Source organism: Schistocerca nitens, chromosome 1, assembly GCF_023898315.1.
Source record: "Schistocerca nitens isolate TAMUIC-IGC-003100 chromosome 1, iqSchNite1.1, whole genome shotgun sequence".
Classification (NCBI taxonomy): Eukaryota; Metazoa; Arthropoda; class Insecta; order Orthoptera; family Acrididae; genus Schistocerca; species Schistocerca nitens.
Genome location: NC_064614.1, coordinates 231679820 through 231699333, shown reverse-complemented (window position 1 = coordinate 231699333; position 19514 = coordinate 231679820).

Here is a 19514-nt window from a genome sequence, read left to right as displayed (position 1 = left end):
GTGTTAAGTGCCACTTTTCGCATCAAAAGGATTTACTGATTGGCAAAATAAAGTTTAGCTATTATTTACAGAAACATAATATAGCTTTAAGAGATAATATAGTTGGTGTTACGTGTGCCTCTTTATGGTCATTATGTTCAAACTAAATCGGTTCATACAGATTTCATAACTGTGGTTCCTGTAAACACTTGTTGACACATATTATTTCGGGATGAGCTAGACAATACTGGAATTTTCCGTCATCTTTCGGAAGTGCATCCGGGACACTATTAATTCTTGTTCCGACATTTCGGCTGACAATCTCTCAACCTCACTCAAGTTGACGTGTACATTCTTAAATCACGTTACACAATATGTGGATTAAATGCCAACGCGTCAGAGATAGTACGCCAAATGCGCGCCCGAAAAATGATGGAATACTCCACCCGTCGGAAAAACTTCAAGAAACATAATATTCGAATTGTTCTCCCAAAGGCACTATATCCACGAAGATATTACTCTGTTTATTAAACTAGAAGAAATCACAAATAAATTAATTAAACGAATGAAAGGATACAGATCACTTAAACAAACTCTGCTTCTTGGCCGCGCGGAGTGACAGCGCAGTTAGAGGCTCCATGTTAGGGATCGCGCGGTCCCTCCCGCCGGAGGTTCGAGTACTCCCTCGAGCGTGGGTGTGTGTGTGTAGTTCTTACCACAAGTTAGTTTAAGTAGTGTGCAAGTCTAGAGACCGATGATCTCAGCAAGTTGGTCCCTTAGGAATTCACACACATTTGAACAACCTCTTGAAAGTGTTTTCTTGCATAACATGTGACAACGTGTAGGTGGCTTAAATAGATTAGGGGATAATTTTTTTTGTAAAAAATTTAAAAATACGCATTTTCATGCAGAATACTTTGTAGAAAATTGTGTCACAAATTGCCCACATTAGCACAATATTCAATTGCCTTGGTTTGTTTGCGAATAAAGGGTGGCATTCTTTTTAGGTCATTTTTACTATCCTTGGTACGCTGTGAATTTGTTGGTAGGTCCTATAATAGTGGCAGTGTTGTGGAATTTATGTAAGATGTGACTCCAGGTTTGAAGACATTTCTCCTTCCAACATGATGCATAACGCAACCTTCTCATATTGAAGTGTGATGCCGGCCGGAGTGGCCGAGCGGTTCTAGGCGCTACAGTCTGGAACCTCGCGACCGCTACGGTCGCAGGTTCGAATCCAGCCTCGGGCATGGATGTGTGTGATGTCCTTAGTTTAGTTAGGTTTAAGTAGTTCTAGGGGACTGATGACCTCAGAAGTTAAGTCCCATAGTGCTCAGAGCCATTTGAACCATTGAAGTGTGATTCCTGAATGAGAAACCCGCTACATAATCAGTCAATCACAATGTACGGAATATAGATGGCGTTACTTCTACAATCTGTGTGCTGTTGCGCTCAAATGCTACTCAGTAACGTATGTGAACATGATATACCAAATTTCCGTTTCTTGAACGGAGCCTTTGTGGTATTAAAATTGTGATGGCCAGCAGTGTACTTTTCATATTAATGTTTTTATTTTCCACATTGTTGAATGAGGAATCTGTATGGCCGAGGAACAGGTATTTAGCTGCGGCCAGCGGGCTCCAAACGGATAACGATAATCTGTAAAGAATGTGAGCCGTTGCTGTTGTAGGCCGCTGAGCATCGAAGGCAAGTAGTCCAAAGACTGCAGCTGATGACAAACTACAGCGCTGAGAGCTGGTGCGTGAGCAGAGACAGTTCTTCTTATGCTCTGAACATCTAGGTAAATCTGTTGACTAAAATGTGGTGCAAACGTCCACCATTTTTAATAGTTTCAGCACTTCCGTTTCGCGTGACCAAACGCTAAATTAAAACAAACTTTGCAAACTCGAAATGAAAAATATATTTTAAAGTTTTATGCCTCTCTGCGGGCCAACGGCTTAGCCGCGCCTCGGAATTAACTCCAAAAGTAAACTCGGCCGACCACATAAAAAGTTGCGGGAGACGTTCTTTGTTTGGACTCCTTGCCGCGGGGTTTCTCCCTGGCTGTTGATTGTTTACTTCAGCTGCATTTCATTCACTTTTGCGCCGCAGAAACTGGGGCCCAGTTCTCCGCTCTCACTGGGTACTTAAACTTCTGCACGGAAAGAAGCCGCAGCAATGAAATATGTGGCCGCCACGAGGGTCTGGGGACAGCGCGGGGCTCACGTCACTGAGAGCTGAGTAAACAAGGCGCGAGGGAGGCACACCGGTATCTGTCTGCCACAGCAGGTGCCCAGCCTGTCCAGGGCCGAAGCACTAGCGGCGCGGATTTCCTCAGCAATCGCTGAGACCGCCACCTTACGGTACCTTAGCCCTGTAGGCACGAGACCCATCATTTGGCGGCCGAAAGGAAGCCTGTCCTCACGGCTACGCAAACAATTTTTAAGCCATCAAAACGACGTTTAGTTATAAAATTTTTCAATTCCTTTCTTCTTTCAGTTGTCCATTTTCTGACAACATTTTTTGATTGAAGTCTGTATAAAAACACTGCACAGAAAAATGTTGGAGGTAAAATTTTCGGTTAGTGCGATGAAGAGGCATGAAAGCCCCTTGAAACACAGACAGCTTGCTTGTGGGAGGGAAAAGCCATCCCGGAAATATGTTCTTTCACGAGGGTCCCAGGGATCAGTTCTTGGACCAGTATTGTTCTCCTTGTATGTCAATGGCATCTTACCGGTTCCGTGTTCCTGTAATAATTTCTACCCCTACAACCTCCAGTTTTACCCCTGACGTCAGACACAGCCATCTGCCAGAGAATGACGATATCTGTTCTGTGCTCAGATGGGCACAAAACCATTGACTTATACTAAATGTGAAAAAATCCCAGTTAATGTTAGTATCTCATCAGGAATTACTAGTTTTAAACTGCATTATCTGAGTTTTCCTTTTCTGCTTCAGGTTATACTTAATACCAAAAATAGCACAAAAGCAGTGATTCAAACACTTATCACAAAATATGGAAAGTCATTTTATTGTTGAGCGTATGTTGGTATTTGAGCCGTGCGCGGCTAGCGGCCATGCAGTTTCTTGCTCGTCATTTTGTTATTGTGGTTCTGTCGCCTCGTTTTTCTTTTAATTCGATTTACTGGCGTCACTAGGTTGCTGGTTTGCTTGCCCGTGAGTGACAGCAGCAGCGCTTATCGATAAGTGCACTGTCGTATCATCTTTGGAGCGACTGCTAGTATTTTCCGGGTCGTCGTCTGGGAGAGTGCTGTCCGGACTCAGCAGCAGTGAAGTCGGGGACGGAGCGCCAGTGAGGTGGGAAGCCAATGCTCGCCGGCCACTGGCCACACACATGAAGGAGATTGGAGCGGGACTACCGTTGGTCGGTTTTCTGTTGGTCGTCTCATCGTGCGACGTGTCTTTTGGCCGTTTCTGGGCCTCGTCGCTTGGTCATCTTGCCGGACGTGGGTCGGTTCCTTCCTTGTGCAGAGACGTCGTGGGCAATGGGCATGGATGGGTCCCAGCCAGGTGCCCGGGTCGCCGTGTCTCCGAGTTCCGAACGGACATGGAGTTGAGTCGGGCTGGAGCTGCAGTCAGTTTCAGACAGCCAAGACTCGTCCTACCGGCGCCGACACGTAACTTGAGTGGGAACGACCTGGATTGGTCGTTCGGTCGGTTGTCTCATCGGACGACGTGTATTTGGTCGCCGACCTCTTGTGGAAACTCTCTGTGTGTCGAATTGATTCGTCCTTGTTGTTCCACAGTGATTGCTTTTACGATTGTTCTAGTTCTTGTGCAAGTGTGCTTACGTGGACCTGTGTGTAGCTTTTGTGATTTCCACTGAGCACATGAATGCTGCCTGCGTACTGGAATAGGCAGTTAGTCGGTTGATACAGAAGGAATTGATTAGGTTGTTGGTTGGTTCTTCAGCCGTCCCTAGGTCGTGTTGCAACCCGATTGTTTAGTGTTACGCTTGGCTGACTGTCTCACCTAAACTGTGGTTAGAGTTTCCTCTCCAGGCCGACCCTGGGAACACTTCTGAGCACCACTGTTTGTTGTTTTTGATGGTCATTTTATTTGCTCGCAGGTACTGTTCCAGGCCTTCAAGCGCGTATTAATATTGTCTGTTTTATGTTTAATATATGGCCTCAGCCGAACTTTATGACAACTATTTTAAGTTTAGGCCTTCAGCCGTGTATTATTTAGAATTCTTGTTGCTTTGTTTTTAGACCTTCAGCCACGTTAGTTTCAGAATCTGTGACTTTAATATGTAAATCCTTGCCTGTAAGGTTTCTCTTTAATTATCTTGAATTCTTGAAACGGCCGTCAGCCGTGTTCTGTAAATGTTTATCTTATTCGTAATTGTTTGGGCCTTCAGCCGACAAGATACTTCAAATTTTCTTGAGATGTTTTTCTGTTGTACTGTGTAAAAGCTTATCTGTGAAGCCTCTCTTTTATTATGCAAAATATTTTTTATTGGGCTTCCAGCCGAAGAATTGATTTGAATTTTCATTAATATGCCTTAGCCGAAATTTGTAAATGCTTGGCTTTTAAAGAATTTCCTTAGCTGATCTGAAATATGCATTGATCTGAGGAATAAAATTGTGTGTGTTCTTGTATGACCAACAGTAATTGACCTTGGCCCCTTTCCACAATCTGATCCGCTCTGTCCTGCGAAATCAGATTTCAGTATTAATACTCAGAGCAGAGATTTGGTAAAGTAAAATTTATTTGTTGTAATGCGAAATTGGTTCTGTAGGTTTATTACAATTTTCTCTGCGGATTCAAATGATTGCGGCACAAAACTGCAAGACATACAGAAAAATAACACAAGTTACTAGATAGAGCATCTCTTCAAATTCCGAATCGAATACGCTCCTTGGATTAATTGCACTAGATGGCAGGTGTGTCGTAACATGGAGGGAAATCATCTTCTTCGTCTTGTTGAATGTCGAATTAGTTTGCGCCTGAAAATAAGCGACCCAGCGTAGCGATTTCCAAAGCAGGTCGCTGCCACGCCTGCCCAGTCATTTCGTGTCTGCTAATTCAATGACTTATTACTGTTTACTGCGTCACAATCAGTCCCCATACTGAGCGCCTGTGTTATGAGTTAAAAACTTGGAGAGATTCCCTGTCCACTGATGTGAATCTATTTTATAAATGTGTTATAGTTATCATTCAGTCGTCTACTGAAAGATCTGATGAAGTGTACTTACGAAAGACTTTGTATAAGAATGTAGTAATAACACATAGTAGCCCGCCCGGCTAGCGGCGCGGTCTAAAGCCGTCGGCACACGGACCGTGCATCCGAACGTTGAGCGTTGAGCGTGCCGAGTTTCTGACGTCACAGCATGGATTAGCACGCTCGGGAGTCTTTCCGAACGTGCAGAGCAATATCTGGCATGTCAGATATTCTCAGCGTGCGTCTGAGCGTTGACCAATGACATGGCACAACGCCACCTACGTCACACGCACGCCGTCTCCCTTCAGTACAGAGTTGTGACGCGCCATATTGTCATTCGTTTCAAGCCTATACGTATATATGCCGTTCCGAGCACCATCAAATTGAGAATCACTGCAAAACTCATTGTTAACTGTGTGATTCGTTCCAATAAAATAATGAGAAACATCATATTCGCGGCAAAATAATTATTGTAACTTGCGTATAATGAGAGTAGGCTATTTGAAGGCAGCGACACACTGAAGATCCACCCAAAACGCATTGTTCTTGGTACAATGTGTTATAATTAAATTTCAGTTAGTAAAATATCTACGATTAAAGTTTTTGGCAAGAGTTAAGGTACTATCATTAAATACAGCAGATGTGATGTTGGTATAGCGTAATGAATAGCATCATTGTATACTAATCAGGTTTTTTTTGTTGGGGCGGTGGTTCGCGTCCTGACACGACAAATTTTTTTTTCCTAACATTCGCGTTTTTATTAGGTTCTGATACTTTATTATTAGTTTAATATAAGTATAGACTGTAATGTTTGATTTTATGTAAATACAAGTTCACCTTTTTTTGAGGGGTGACTTTGTTCGATTGGCTTAATCTAAAGGACAGCTTACGCTACTTGTATAAAGGTATTTTTTCTCCTTTTTCTTTTACGCTTCGTAATTGACATGTTGCAAAGATTCTGCTACTGGGTACGAACAGTGATCAAGTAAGACTGACCTTGGGGTTTTACTAAAATGTGGGAATGATGAAATAATGTTTATCTTATGCGGAAAGTATTCCAATTTTGTAACGCACTGCTTGTAATGGAACTTTTATAAGCCTGTGTCCTTATTGATTGGACATGGTACTTTCCTTTTCGTGGACGATGGAAGAAATGTGCATTTTAATAGAGCTAACGTGGGAATTTTTGCGCCCGTTGAGTAAACAGTGTGATTAACGAACTAGAAACATCCCTCAACTGTCGCTTGAGTGCGTTGCGATCGCGTATACCACGTTGGGGTCCACGTACCGTATGCACAAGTCGCATCGTTCCTGAGCGTTGAGCAGCACGTTGAACTGGGCACGCTCAACGTTAACGTTCGGCAGCACGGTCCGTGTGCCGACGGCTTAAGGCGCTGCTCCTCGAGAGGAGCCCGGCGGATTATTGTCGAGGTCCCGTATGCCGGCCAGCCTGTGGATGGTTTTTAAGGCGGTTTCCATCTACCTCGGTGAATGCGGTCTGGTTCCCCTCATTCCACTTCAGTTACACTGTGTCGGCGATTCCTGTGCAAACACCATTTCCACGTATGAGTACACCATAATTATTCTACCACGCAATCATTTCGGGTTACATTCATCCGGTACGAGATGTTTCCGGAGGGGCGGGGGGGGGGGGGGGGGGGGGTCCGCTGGGGCTGAACCGCACAATAACCCTGGGTTCGTTGTGAGGGGTGGGTGGACTGCTGTGGCCTGTTGTGGGGTTGTGAACCACTGAGGGCTACGGCGGGACGAAGCCTCTCAGTCGTTTCTAGGTCCCCGGTTTAATACAATACAATAACATAGAGTAATTTATACCTGAAAACATAATTATCAACAGAAATATGTAGTTCTAACTTAGCCAGTCCCACACCGAAGTTCACATCCAAATAACGGATCAGGAATGCATATTTTATTTCGTAGCTTCTAGCCTCGCGTCTTGTCGCTTATCCGTTCGCTGGCACACTATTTCCGTATAAGGCGGAGCTCGGTGGCACGGACGATACCGATACCTTCTGAAGCCATAGCGTGCCGCTATCGCTGGAGTTAAACTGCTATGTGGAGTACGGTTAAAGGCGCTGCAGTCTGGAACCGCAAGACCGCTACGGTCGCAGGTTCGAATCCTGCCTCGGGCATGGATGTTTGTGATGTCCTTAGGTTAGATAGGTTTAACTAGTTCTAAGTTCTAGGGGACTAATGACCTCAGCAGTTGAGTCCCACAGTGCTCAGAACCATTTGAACCATTTTTGAAGTACGGATTCAGTGGAATAATTCTCCCATAGTAATAACCTTGCTGAATTTTTAAAATCGTTTGGGGAAATTGGCAACTAAACGGTTATTGAAGTTGGTGTTTAGCATGTATGAGACTGCATATACTGAATTTGCTTTCGCAGTAATACCATTCACACGAAAGGCAGGTATATACGAGAACTAATGTAGTCAGATTAACAGTCCATGCCTCCAACTTGGTAAAAGAAATAATACACAAAAAATTGAATCTGTGTTCGATGGCGATCAGTATGTCCTTGGGAAAGTTAAAGGTACCAGAGAGGCAGAGATGACATAGGCTTGATAGTGGAAGCAAATCTAAAAAAAAAGTCAAGACAAAAATGCTTCAAATGGCTCTGAGCACTATTGGACTTAACATCTGAGGTCATCAGTCCCCTAGAACTTAGAATTACTTAAACGTAACTAACCTAAGGACATCACACACATCCATGCCCGAGGCAGGATTCGAACCTGCGACCGTAGCGGTCGCACGGTTCGACTGAAGCACCTAAAACCTCTGGACCCCACCGGCCGGCAATGTCAATACACCTTAATTAGATTTGTCGACCTGCAAAAAGCGTTCGACGACGTAAACCGGCGCAAGTTGTTACAACTACTCAGTGACACAGAAATAAATTGTAGGCAACTGACGGTAAAATGCAATGTTCTCTACAGTACATTACATAAAAGAAACAGGTGGGAATAACGAGAATGGTATACCAAGACTGAAATGTTCCGATTACGAAGGGCCTAAGCCATGGATGCACTTTACTGCACTCTTCTACCTGTACATCGAAAAAGCAATCAGAGAGAGTTTCATTGTGAAAGGCTACCAGTGATAGATTCGCTGACGACTTCACTATTCTCAGTGAAAGTGAGGAAATATTACAGGGCCTATCAAATAGAATGAACAGTCTAAGAATAGGGACTGGGGGTAAGCCAAGGAAAGACGACAGTAATGAGGAGCCGAAGTAATAAAAGTAAACTGAAAATTGGTGACCACGCAGTAGACAAACTCTTCTGTTATTTTTGGGGTAAAGTAACGCATGATGGACGAAGCAGGGACAATATAAGAAGCAGGCAGGCAAAAGACGACATACCTCGCTATAAGTATGCTGGTATACAACGTAAGCCTGTTCTGGGCAAGGGGCATAGCGCTGTACGCAAGCGAATCAGCGACTGTGGCAGAACTGGATGGATGCTGAAGGTAAGTGCACTGATACGAAATGGGGAGCTCCATCTTGAAAACGGCGGGTATCCGTACCATATTACCCGTATAAGTGGTTGTATGTATGCTCCGTATCTCATCCTAAGGCACTGGATCGATTTCAACCAAACATCGTACACATATCACCTGCTGTCTGGAAAGAACCACGGTAGGAGTAAGAATCACCTGTCTCTCAAAGGAGTATCGGCAGGCTGAAAAAGGAGCTTAGCTTACGGCGCGCAATCACTCTGACTACATTCATCCAGCACTTGAGAATGAAGGCACTTATTGACTAGCAACAACGTTACACATAATTTCAAACGTTTACGAGATTTTGTCTTGCTGAAACATGTTCTCGAAATGATGAAAGGAAAAAACTCCATCGCTTGCAACATTTTCGCTGTTCATGGTGTAAAACTGTGGCATCAAGCACGGCGTTTTAATTTGTTACTTCTTTACTACTGACTCTAGTTGCAACACATTTTACAGATGGTATTCACATAAACCACTGAATGTACGAGTACTTGCAACAAAATACGAGGGCCATTCAGTAATTAAAGAAACAAATTGGTCTGGGAAAAAAACTGTTAGTAGGGCAAGTTTGGTACTTTTATGACTTTAAGTTGGACTGATCAGCTGATGTATCAACATTGTTTTGTCTATAACCTCAAAAACACATTTCAAGATGGCGAGTCCTCTTGAAACGTCCACATTAGTTGAACAACGTTCTGTTATTAGTTTTTTTACTTTCTGAACGCGAGAAACCAGAGAATGTGTACTGTAGAGTGTCTAAAGTTCATGGTTCAGGTTGTATGAATCGTGCAAATTTTTACAAGTGGGTAGAGCAGTTCAAAAATTGTCGCGACCTTTCTGACCGACCACTTGCAGTTTCAACTTCCTCACATGAAAGTCGAATTGATGACATTATTTGTGCCCACTGCCGTGTGACTGCGGAAATGATAATTCATAAGGTTCAAATTATTACTGGTGCAGTTCATAACACTAACTGTAAGAAGCTGAAGTACCGGAAAACATGTGCAAGATGGGTCCCAAAGAAGTTGAAGCGGCTACACAAGGAAACAAGGACGAGAATGTGCACAGAGCTAAACGAACATTATGAAAAAGAAGGTGAGCACTTCCTGAACAAAATTTTAACTTGTGATGAAACTTGGGTTCACTCTTATGAGCCAGAATCAAAAAGACAAAGCATGGAGTGGAAGCACACCAACTCATTTGTCAAGAAAAAATCCAAAACCCAAGCATCAGCAGGAAAAGCAACGTTGACGGTGTTTTAGGATGCTGAAGGTCCAGTTTTTTGTGATTATCTCGAAGAGCAGCGTACAATGAACAGCCAATACTACTCGGGTTTGCTTTTAAACAAGGTGGAGCCAGACATGAGAGAGATATGTCTTGGATCACTGCTCAACTAACCAGTGAAACCATCGACAAAGTGGGCTGGGATGTACAGTAATGTAAGGCAGTAAAAAGGTGTCTGAGGATGGCACTGCGCTGCTGAATCTGAAGATGTCAATTAATTAGTAAAAACCGGCAGTAAAATAGTGTATAATTTAGTGCATGTTTTTCAAAACCAGCACAGAAATGACCACTTCAGCAGTGGAGAACGTGAAGGTTGATGTCTTTATTTATCAGCTGTGTGATTAATAATTCGATAAGTTAGTATATCGAGTACTGAGTAGAACGAAAATCATATAATTCCAAGTCAATCCTTAACTGTCCACTATGGATTTTGATGATTAACCACCATTATCAGATAGAACCCATCTTCTACATGGTTGTTGGGAGAGTGCTTTAGATTAATATTAACAACAATAATAAAAAAACTGCCTGAGCGTTTCCAAAAGGGATAAAAAAATTACAGCTGTGAAAAGCACTGCGAAACAATTGAGCGCAATATTGCAAATAAGTAATGGATGGAGTCCGTTTCAAGAATCCGTACATATCACAAAAATAAAAGTACGTATATATGTACTAGCAACAAAGATCTGTATTGTGAGGGCTATGGTCTTTCCAGTTGTGATGTATGGATGTGAGACCTGGACCATTAGAAAGGCTGAACGGCGAAGAATTGACTCCTTCGAATTGTGGTGTTGGAGGAAACTTCTTAGAGTTCCATGGACTGCAAAGAGAACCAACAGATCAATATTGGAGCAAATAAAACCAGATTTCTCCCTGGAAGGTCTAATGTTAAAACAAAAGCTGACCTACTTTGGACACACAATGCAAGGCATGCCTCGCTGGAAAAAAACATTAATGCTGGGGAAGATTGAAGGAACTAGAAGAAGAGGACGTCAGAGGATGAGATGGATCGATGGCATGGAAGGTCTACGGGAGAAAGTGCAAGACAGGAAAATGTGGCGTGATTTGGTTCATGGGGTCACGAAGAGTCTGAACCGACTAAACGAATATATATATATATATATATATATATATATATATATATATATATATATATATATATATTCCACATTGCCTCCTAAACCGCTGCACCGATTTCAAACAAAGCTGGTACACATCTCACTGTCTCGAAACGATTGTTGTGGGGGCAAGAACCACTTGCCTATCAAAGGGGTGGGGGTGAGGGTGAAAAAGCAGCATAGCCAACGACGCACGAACAATGTATTTGAGATGGGGCACTTACAGACTTGCAACAAACTTTACACATAATTTCAAACATGTACGAAACTTTTTCTCGCTGACGATCCCCGCATAATGATGAAAAGAAAAACGTTTATCGCTTACTATATTTTCGCTCTACATGCAGTAAAACTGTCGCGTGAAGCATGACGTTCTAATTGATTACTTCTATACTATCAAATGTTTTCGTGACACATTTCGCAAACAGTATTCACATATGCCTCTGAATGTATCAGCAAAATTAAATCATTGTACGACATATAGTTTAGAAGAAACGATGTCATAAACACTGAGATGCGCGGAAAACTGTCGCATCATTCATGACGTCTTAATTTGTTACTTCATTACTTCTAATCTTGTTCACAACACATTTCGCAGGCAGTAACCACATGTACCACTGAATGAACCTCCAAACTTACATCATTGGATAGCACACAGTTAAGGAGATACGACGTCATAAAATGTGAATAATATTCATTATATGGAAATATAACTGACGTGTGCACACGTGGGCAAAGCCACAGGTAAAAAGCTCATCCTAACCCCTGAATCAATTTCAACCAAATTTCGTATGCATATTAATTACAATCTGAAAATACTGTGGGATAAGAACCCCCAGCCTCCTATTGATGTGAACGTGGAGAGAATAGGGCAGGAGATGGACAGACAGAGGGGAGTGGGGATGGGACAGTGAGAAATAGAGGAAGAGATGGAAGGAGATAGGGAGAGGAGGTGATGGACTGAGAATGGAAAGTGGAGTGGAGGATGTGGACAGAACGGGGGTGGAGGAGATAACCAGATAGGAGGAGAAGGACAAGGAGAGGAGGAAGGCAGAGGTGGACTAATAGAAGATTGAAATAAATACAAAGCTGGGAACGCCGGGTACTCAGCTAGTTATAAAAATAATAAAAAATGATATTTTTAGACGATTATCACCATTGTTTTATTACCTCACCATACTCTCTGAACAGGTGACAAAGCTCATCTTTTGCTGAAATATTCATAATAATCTTTTAAGCATTGATGACAGGTTAGAAACCACTTCATCCATAATCAAATATATTGTCTTATTAAACAAGAATGAGACACTGAAGTATGAGGCAGTGATAATTGTGAAAAAGTAAACATAGTCATGAACACATTTATGAAATTGGAACACACATGTTCGAAGCCACTATGGAACTGAGAAACTACAGAGGCTAGCTAGTGCCTTGGTATAAAAGAAAATCAGGAACAGGAAAAAGAATAGTGAAAAATAACTTTTACAGTACTAACGAAGGTTAAAATTGAAATTATGAACCAAATTTAAAAAAAAAACAGTATTTTGGCTGTGGAATCAAATCAGCTCACTGCTTACTAGGGAACTGTAAATCGACCGTCTTACAGCCTTATGTTTGACATCCATAAGTGCGAGAAGCAATTGGAGACACAGACTAATCAAAATCAAAGTGGGTTTACAGACTAACATCCCAGATGTGAGAGCAACAAACTTTCAAATGTAGACACCGAATGGGACAATATTGCAGCATTCCCAGAGCAGGATCCAAGATACTGGCCAGACATATGAATTACATTGCAAATAAGAGGCTTTAAATTATGCCAGTTTTGGAGAAAAAAAGAGCTCGAAAGTGATCAAGTACCTACATTGCGCAATTCTGATGTTAAGTTTCTCGCTGTTCTCATTTACGCTATTTCTCATTACTTTCGTCTATCTTCTATTCACTTTCAATCCATATTCTTTACTCACAGCACTGTTCATTCTACTCAACAGATTATCCTATTGTTCTTCAATTTCACTGAGGATAGCAATGTCGTCAGGGAATCTTATCATTGATGTACTTTCACCCTGAATTTTAATCCCACTCTTGGATCCCTTGGATCCCTACGTAATTCGGTGCTCTCCGATACACACGATCGAACAGCGTAGGAGTGGTACTCAAGCGTCAACTTTAGGTTATAATATCTCCGGATGTAATTAACATTTTACAATGCAACAAACGGCACTGATTACGTATTTGTTTATATGTTCAGATGTGCTATCAAAACTAACGGGGTTCTATTTAAAAAAACGTAGGTTTGTGTTAAAAAACATACTTCCGTGCATTTTTTATGGTTTGTATTAACGAATTACACTAGACCCTCTCCTCACGTTCGGTCTGTGAAATCGATTCGTCAGTAATTGATGTGGTTTACGAAATATATCCAGCGGTAATGTTAGGTGACTCACCCTGTATATACTGCGGCTGTCAATTGCTGACTCTTTTATGCTGGATGTCAATATAGCATACAATACACGATTTATAATAATTCTGTATTTCACACTTCATCAGTTTTCTGGTTTCCTATGCACGTTGGTGATTTGCAGTATTTCACCACACATCTCCAGATCTTTGAGTGAGCAATTTACAAATTTTGTGGTAATCAGGAAATGATATTCATTTGAGCAGCTATTCTTTGAAATCCATATCACCTGTCTCTATTGATTCTTCTTTTAAACTTACAGGCTACATGCCCAACATATATGGTTTTCCACCAGTGACACTGATTTTCTTCTCTATCCTATTATCACTGTGGCAGTTAATGAAATCAGCAACCTCGTCATCATTGCTGTGAGTTCATCGAAAGATTCACTAACTGGTTTAAAGGTTTCTCTCAGGGTTTGCTCCCGATTCAGATGTCCTAACTTTAAGACTCATATCCTTTTTTGAACAACCTTCTGTACCGAGATGACCTTATTCTTAGTCGACATCTTGTTACATACTAAGCGGACTACATCGCAGAATGCACCTTATACACATCTCGCTAACTCTATCAACCTTTACATGTAAGTCCTCTACTTTTTATTAAATTCGGTCAACCTTTGCAGTTAAATCTTTTACCTTCTTTCCAAGTGGAATAACTCTAGCATCTAATTGGCTGATCAGTCTCAGAAGCTGTAGGGAATACGTCTCTAGGTCCTTAACTGTTTGAGAGGCTAAAATTTTCCATCTATGTACAGGTGATTTCTGCGTCAGTTGGAGTGCCTGACGTGTGTGCAAACTTATCCATGGTATGATGTATACTAACGTACTTACCTCTTTCATAGCTATATTTAGAAACTCTTGGAAGTTGCGTCTGTACCTAACATCATTTTGTTTTCTTGTTTTATCAATCGCAAGAAACCCATACAGTATGTGTTTTCAACAATCCCCACATATTCTTACAAATTCATTGAATGACGTATCAGCTGCTACACATGCTTGGTAAATGTTTTAAATTGAAAATGTCTTGTTTGAAGGCTATAATGAGGTTTGCATTATTCCTCACAAGCTTTTTGTGGTTCTGGAGTATGACTGACCCAAAAAAATAAAACAACACCCATTTTTCTTTTTGAGTCATCAGTCTTCTGACTGGTTCGATGTGACCCACCTCGAATTCCCCTTCTGTGCCAACCTCTTCATCCCAGAGTAGCACTTGAAACCTATGTCCACAATTATTTTCTGGCTGTATTCCTACAGTTTATGCCTTCTACAGCCCCCTCTAGTACCATAGTGTGTACCACATGTTCCTTTCCTCTCAGATTCAGCGCAGAACCTCCTCAATCCTCACCTTATCAGTCCATCTAATTTTAAACATTCGTCTATAGCACCACATCTCAAATTCTTCGATTCTCTTCTGTTCCGGTTTTCCCACAGTACATGTTTCACTACCATACAATGCCGTGCTCCAAACGTACATTTTCGGAAATTTCTTCCTCAAATTAAGGCCCATGTTTCATACTTGTAGTCTTCTCACGGGCAGGAATGCCCTTTTTGCCAGCGCCACTCTGCCTTTGATGTATTCCTTGTTCTGCCCATCATTGGTTATTTTGCCCCCTAGGTAGTAAAATTCTTTAACTTCATCTACTTCGTGAGCATCGATCCTGATGTTAAGTTTCTCTCTGTTCTCATTTCTCTTACTTCTCATGACTTTCGTCTTTCTCCAATTTACTCTCAATTCATATTCTGTGCTCTTTAGAACTGTCCATTCAGTTCAGCAGGTCATGCAGTTGTTCTTCACTTTCACTCACGATTGCAATGTCATCAGCGAATCGTAACATTGATATCCTTTCACCTTGAATTTTAATTCTACTCCTGCACCTTTCTTTTATTTTCATCACTGCTCCTTCGATGTACAGATTGAACAGTAGGGGCGAAAGGCTACATCCCTATCTTACACCTTTTTGAATGCGAGCATTTCGTTCTTGATCGTAAACTCATATTATTCCCTCTTGGCTGTTGTACATATCGCATTACCCCTCTCTCCCTATACCTTACCCTATTTTTCTCAGATTTTCGAACATCTTACACCATTTTACACTGTAGAAAGCTTTTTCCAGGCCGACATGTCCTATGAATTGTCTTGATGTTTCTTTAGTCTTGCTTCCATCATCAAGCACAACGTCAGAATTGCCTCTTTGGTGTCTTTACTTTTCCTAAAGCCCAACTGATCATCATCTAACACATCATCAATTTTATTTTCCATTCGTCTGTTTATTATTCTTGAAAGCAAGTGGGATGCTTCACTACCATACAATGTCGTGCTCCAAACGTACATTCTCGGATTAAGCAGATTGTGCGATAATTCTCGCACTTGTTGTTGCACTCTTCGGAACTGTGTGGCTGATATTTTTCCGAAAGTCAGATGGTATGTAGTCCAGCCGCATAAATTACAAACACCAACGCGAATGGTCGTTTTGCTGACACTCCCCCCAGTGATTTTAGAAATTCTGATGGAATGTTATCTATCCATTCTGGCCTATTTATCTTAAGTCATCCAAAGCTATTTCAAATTCCGATTCTAATACTGGATCCCCTATCTCTTCTATATCGACCCCCGTTTCTTCTTCTATCACAACAGACAAAACTTCCCCCTCACAGAGGGCTTCAATGTCCTCTTTCCACCTATCCGCTTTCTCCTTTGCATTTAACAGTGGAATTCCCGTTGCACTCTTAATGTTAACACCCTTACTTTTAATTTCACCGAAGGCTGTTTTGACTTTTCTATATGCTGAGGCAGTCCTTCGACAATCATTTCTTTTTCGATTTCAACAGATTTTTCATACAGTCATTTTGTCTTTGCTTCCCTGCACTTCCTATTTACTTTATTCCTCAGCGACTTGTTTTTCTATATTCCTGAAGTTCCCTGAACATTTCTGTACTTTGTTCTTTCATTGATTAATTGAAGTATTTCTTCTGTTACCCATGGCTTCTTCGCAGTTACCTTCTTTGTACCTATGTTTTTCTTTCCAACTTCCGCGATTGCCCTTTTTAGAGATACCCATTGCTCTTCAACTGCAGTGCCTACTGGGCTATTCTTTATTGCTGTATCTACAGCCTTTGAGAATTTCAAGCGTATCTCGTCTTCCTTAGTACATCCGTCTCCCACTTCTTTGCGTATTGATTCATAAAACGACCAAAACAGAAATATCATAGAATTTAAGCCTGGTTTTCCACAGCAACACCATCAAATACGAACACGGTGTTTGGGTTTACTTTTTCTGGTGGAATAATTTCACTGGTTTGACTGAATGTCGTGTATGTTACGCCATAAACACCGCATAGTATCTTTTGGAGCAAGTGGTTCTTAGGGTAAAACAGAGTTTTTGAGAACACACATACACACACACAAATCGGACTCTGGCTGGGTGTGTGACATGAGAAAATTTGTCTTGTCGCAACTGGATGGATCTACAATTACCGCCAGTATATTATAAAGGAGGAGTAACCCATTCTTCTTCTTCTTCTTGGCCGGCCGCGGTGGCCATGCGGTTCTGTGCGCGTCAGTCCGGAACCGCGCGACTGCTACGGTCGCAGGTTCGAATCCTGCCTCGGGCGTGGATGTGTGTGATGTCCTTAGGTTATTTAGGTTTAACTAGTTCTAAGTTCTAGGGGACTGATGACCTAAGATGTTAAGTCCCATAGTGCTCAGAGCCATTTGAACCATTTTCTTCTTCTTCTTGTCTTCTTCCGTGTCATCACAGGACCAGTCGGTTACAAAAAAGTTATGATGCTTCACTTACCCTACAATGATAGGGACTACATCAGGTACTGGCGTGCAATGGGTTTTTATAGAAAATATATTTACACCTGAATGTGTCATCTGTCATATAAGGTGCCTATTTAGATCGTGACAGCAGTCAGCAGACTTGCAGTACGAGTCACGCGCAGGGCAGGTGGCGTAAGATGTCCGAGAGTATGTAGTTTCTATGCTATCTGAAAGAGGTCACTAGCTGACTGATACTGTTTGCGCTGCAGTCAAAATACTGTAATTTTTATTTTGCAGTTGTGCTTGTTTACTTTCTAATTGTTGATTGATTACTATTATAAATGGCCTCCTCAGCGGACACAGCCTTAACGAGGCACTGTCCGTGTGGGCGAGGAGGTTTGCGTGCTCTGAATCTGAAGGGCTATGCGGGCTTTAGCTTAGCTACCAGAAGGGTCACCCAAGCCGGACAGGCCGAAGGCGAGGAGCCAGACAAAGTGTGTTCTCCAACGTCCTATGTATCCCCATTTTCCTATCCTCATCCTGTCCTAGTCTTGTCCTTTTTCCTACCATTCCCTGTCATAAGTCATCGGTGTAGGAGGCGGGTAACCTCGATAGGCAAATACTCACGGCTCCTGTACCGATGAGGCAAGGCATCTGTGATATGCCCGAAGGGCGTATGTCAGGATACTCCTACTGGCATGCGGTCATTCACTGCATCCCCTGCCTCTCGGCAGTCGTATCGGCCTCTCGATCCACTGCCAACCGAAGTTGACGACGAGAGAGTGGATCTGCACCTGCGCAACTGCTTGTCCACTTAAAATATATTCACGCGCAAATGACTCCGGCAAAGTTTCATGGGCTACGAGATTTTTAAAAAAGTCCTGCGGCGATGGAGTACTGACGGTGAGGCAAGAGTATGGTGTGCCCGAACCTTAGTTGGAGCTCTACACGTTAGGCGGTCAGACGGTGATGGTCGTTCTGGAACTCGACATGGACGGGAGGACTGGTTGGGCAGATCGTCAGACGCTCTGCTTTCCCTAATCCAGGGAGGGGCCTAGACAAGGTGGCCTAAACATAGCCTTTCTCAACTAAGTGCAAGTGGCAAACCGCCGTCACTTCTTCACCAAAATCTGCGGTCGAAAAAATAATAAAGGAAATACTTGCATTAAACACTTTATGACTCGTACATGGAACGTCCGTACTTAACTGGATAACGACCATAATCAATGTCCAGAGAGAAAGACAGCACTTATTGCTAGAGATATAACATCGTCATCGCCGCCCTAAGTAAAACACATCTTGTGAACAGCTCGGATGTTACACCTACTACTGGAGTGGGAAACCATCTAGCCGGCCGGTGTGGCCGAGAGGTTCTAGGCGCTTCAGTCTGGAACCACGCGACCACTACGGTCGCAGGTTCGAATCCTGTCACGGGCATGGATGGGTGTGATGTCCTTACGTTAGTTAGGTTTAAGTAGTTCTAAGTTCTAGGGGACTGATGACCTCAGATGTTAAGTCTCATAGTGCTCAGAGCCATTTGAACCATTTGAAACCATCTACCGAAAGGGCGGAAGGTGGCGTGGGCTTTGCCATACGCAGTAAAGTGGCGTGGTTCATTGACGGAACTTCCAAAAAGGCATCAGCGACAGAATCATAACGCTCAGACTTCAACTAACATCTAAGAAATACATTCACCTGATCAGTGTCTACGCACCTACTCTGTCATCTCCCGATGAAGAGAAGTACAAGTTCTACCAAGATCTCCGATATGTACTTCAGGGCATTCCTTCTGCGGATAATGTCCTGTTGCTGGGAGATTTCAATGCTCGGGTTGGCAGTGATTTCAATGCCTGGAATGGAGTCATTGGTCGCCATGGAATTGGAAAATGCAACTCAAATGGTCCTGATCTTTTAACTTTATGTGCTGAATTTGAACTCTGTTTGACAAATACATATTTTCGGATGCCCGATAAATATAAAACAGCGTGGATGCACCTAATATCTAAGCACTGGCACCTTCTAGATTATGTGATCGTACGGAAAAAGGATCTTGGTGAAGTACTGATCACACGTGCTATGAGCGGCGCTCAGGGTTGGACAGACCTTAGACTTGTGAGTTCCGAATTAAACATAACTTTGAAAGCACCACGCCGAGCGTCACACAAAATACCATCAAAATTATCCTGCAAAATCTTGGTC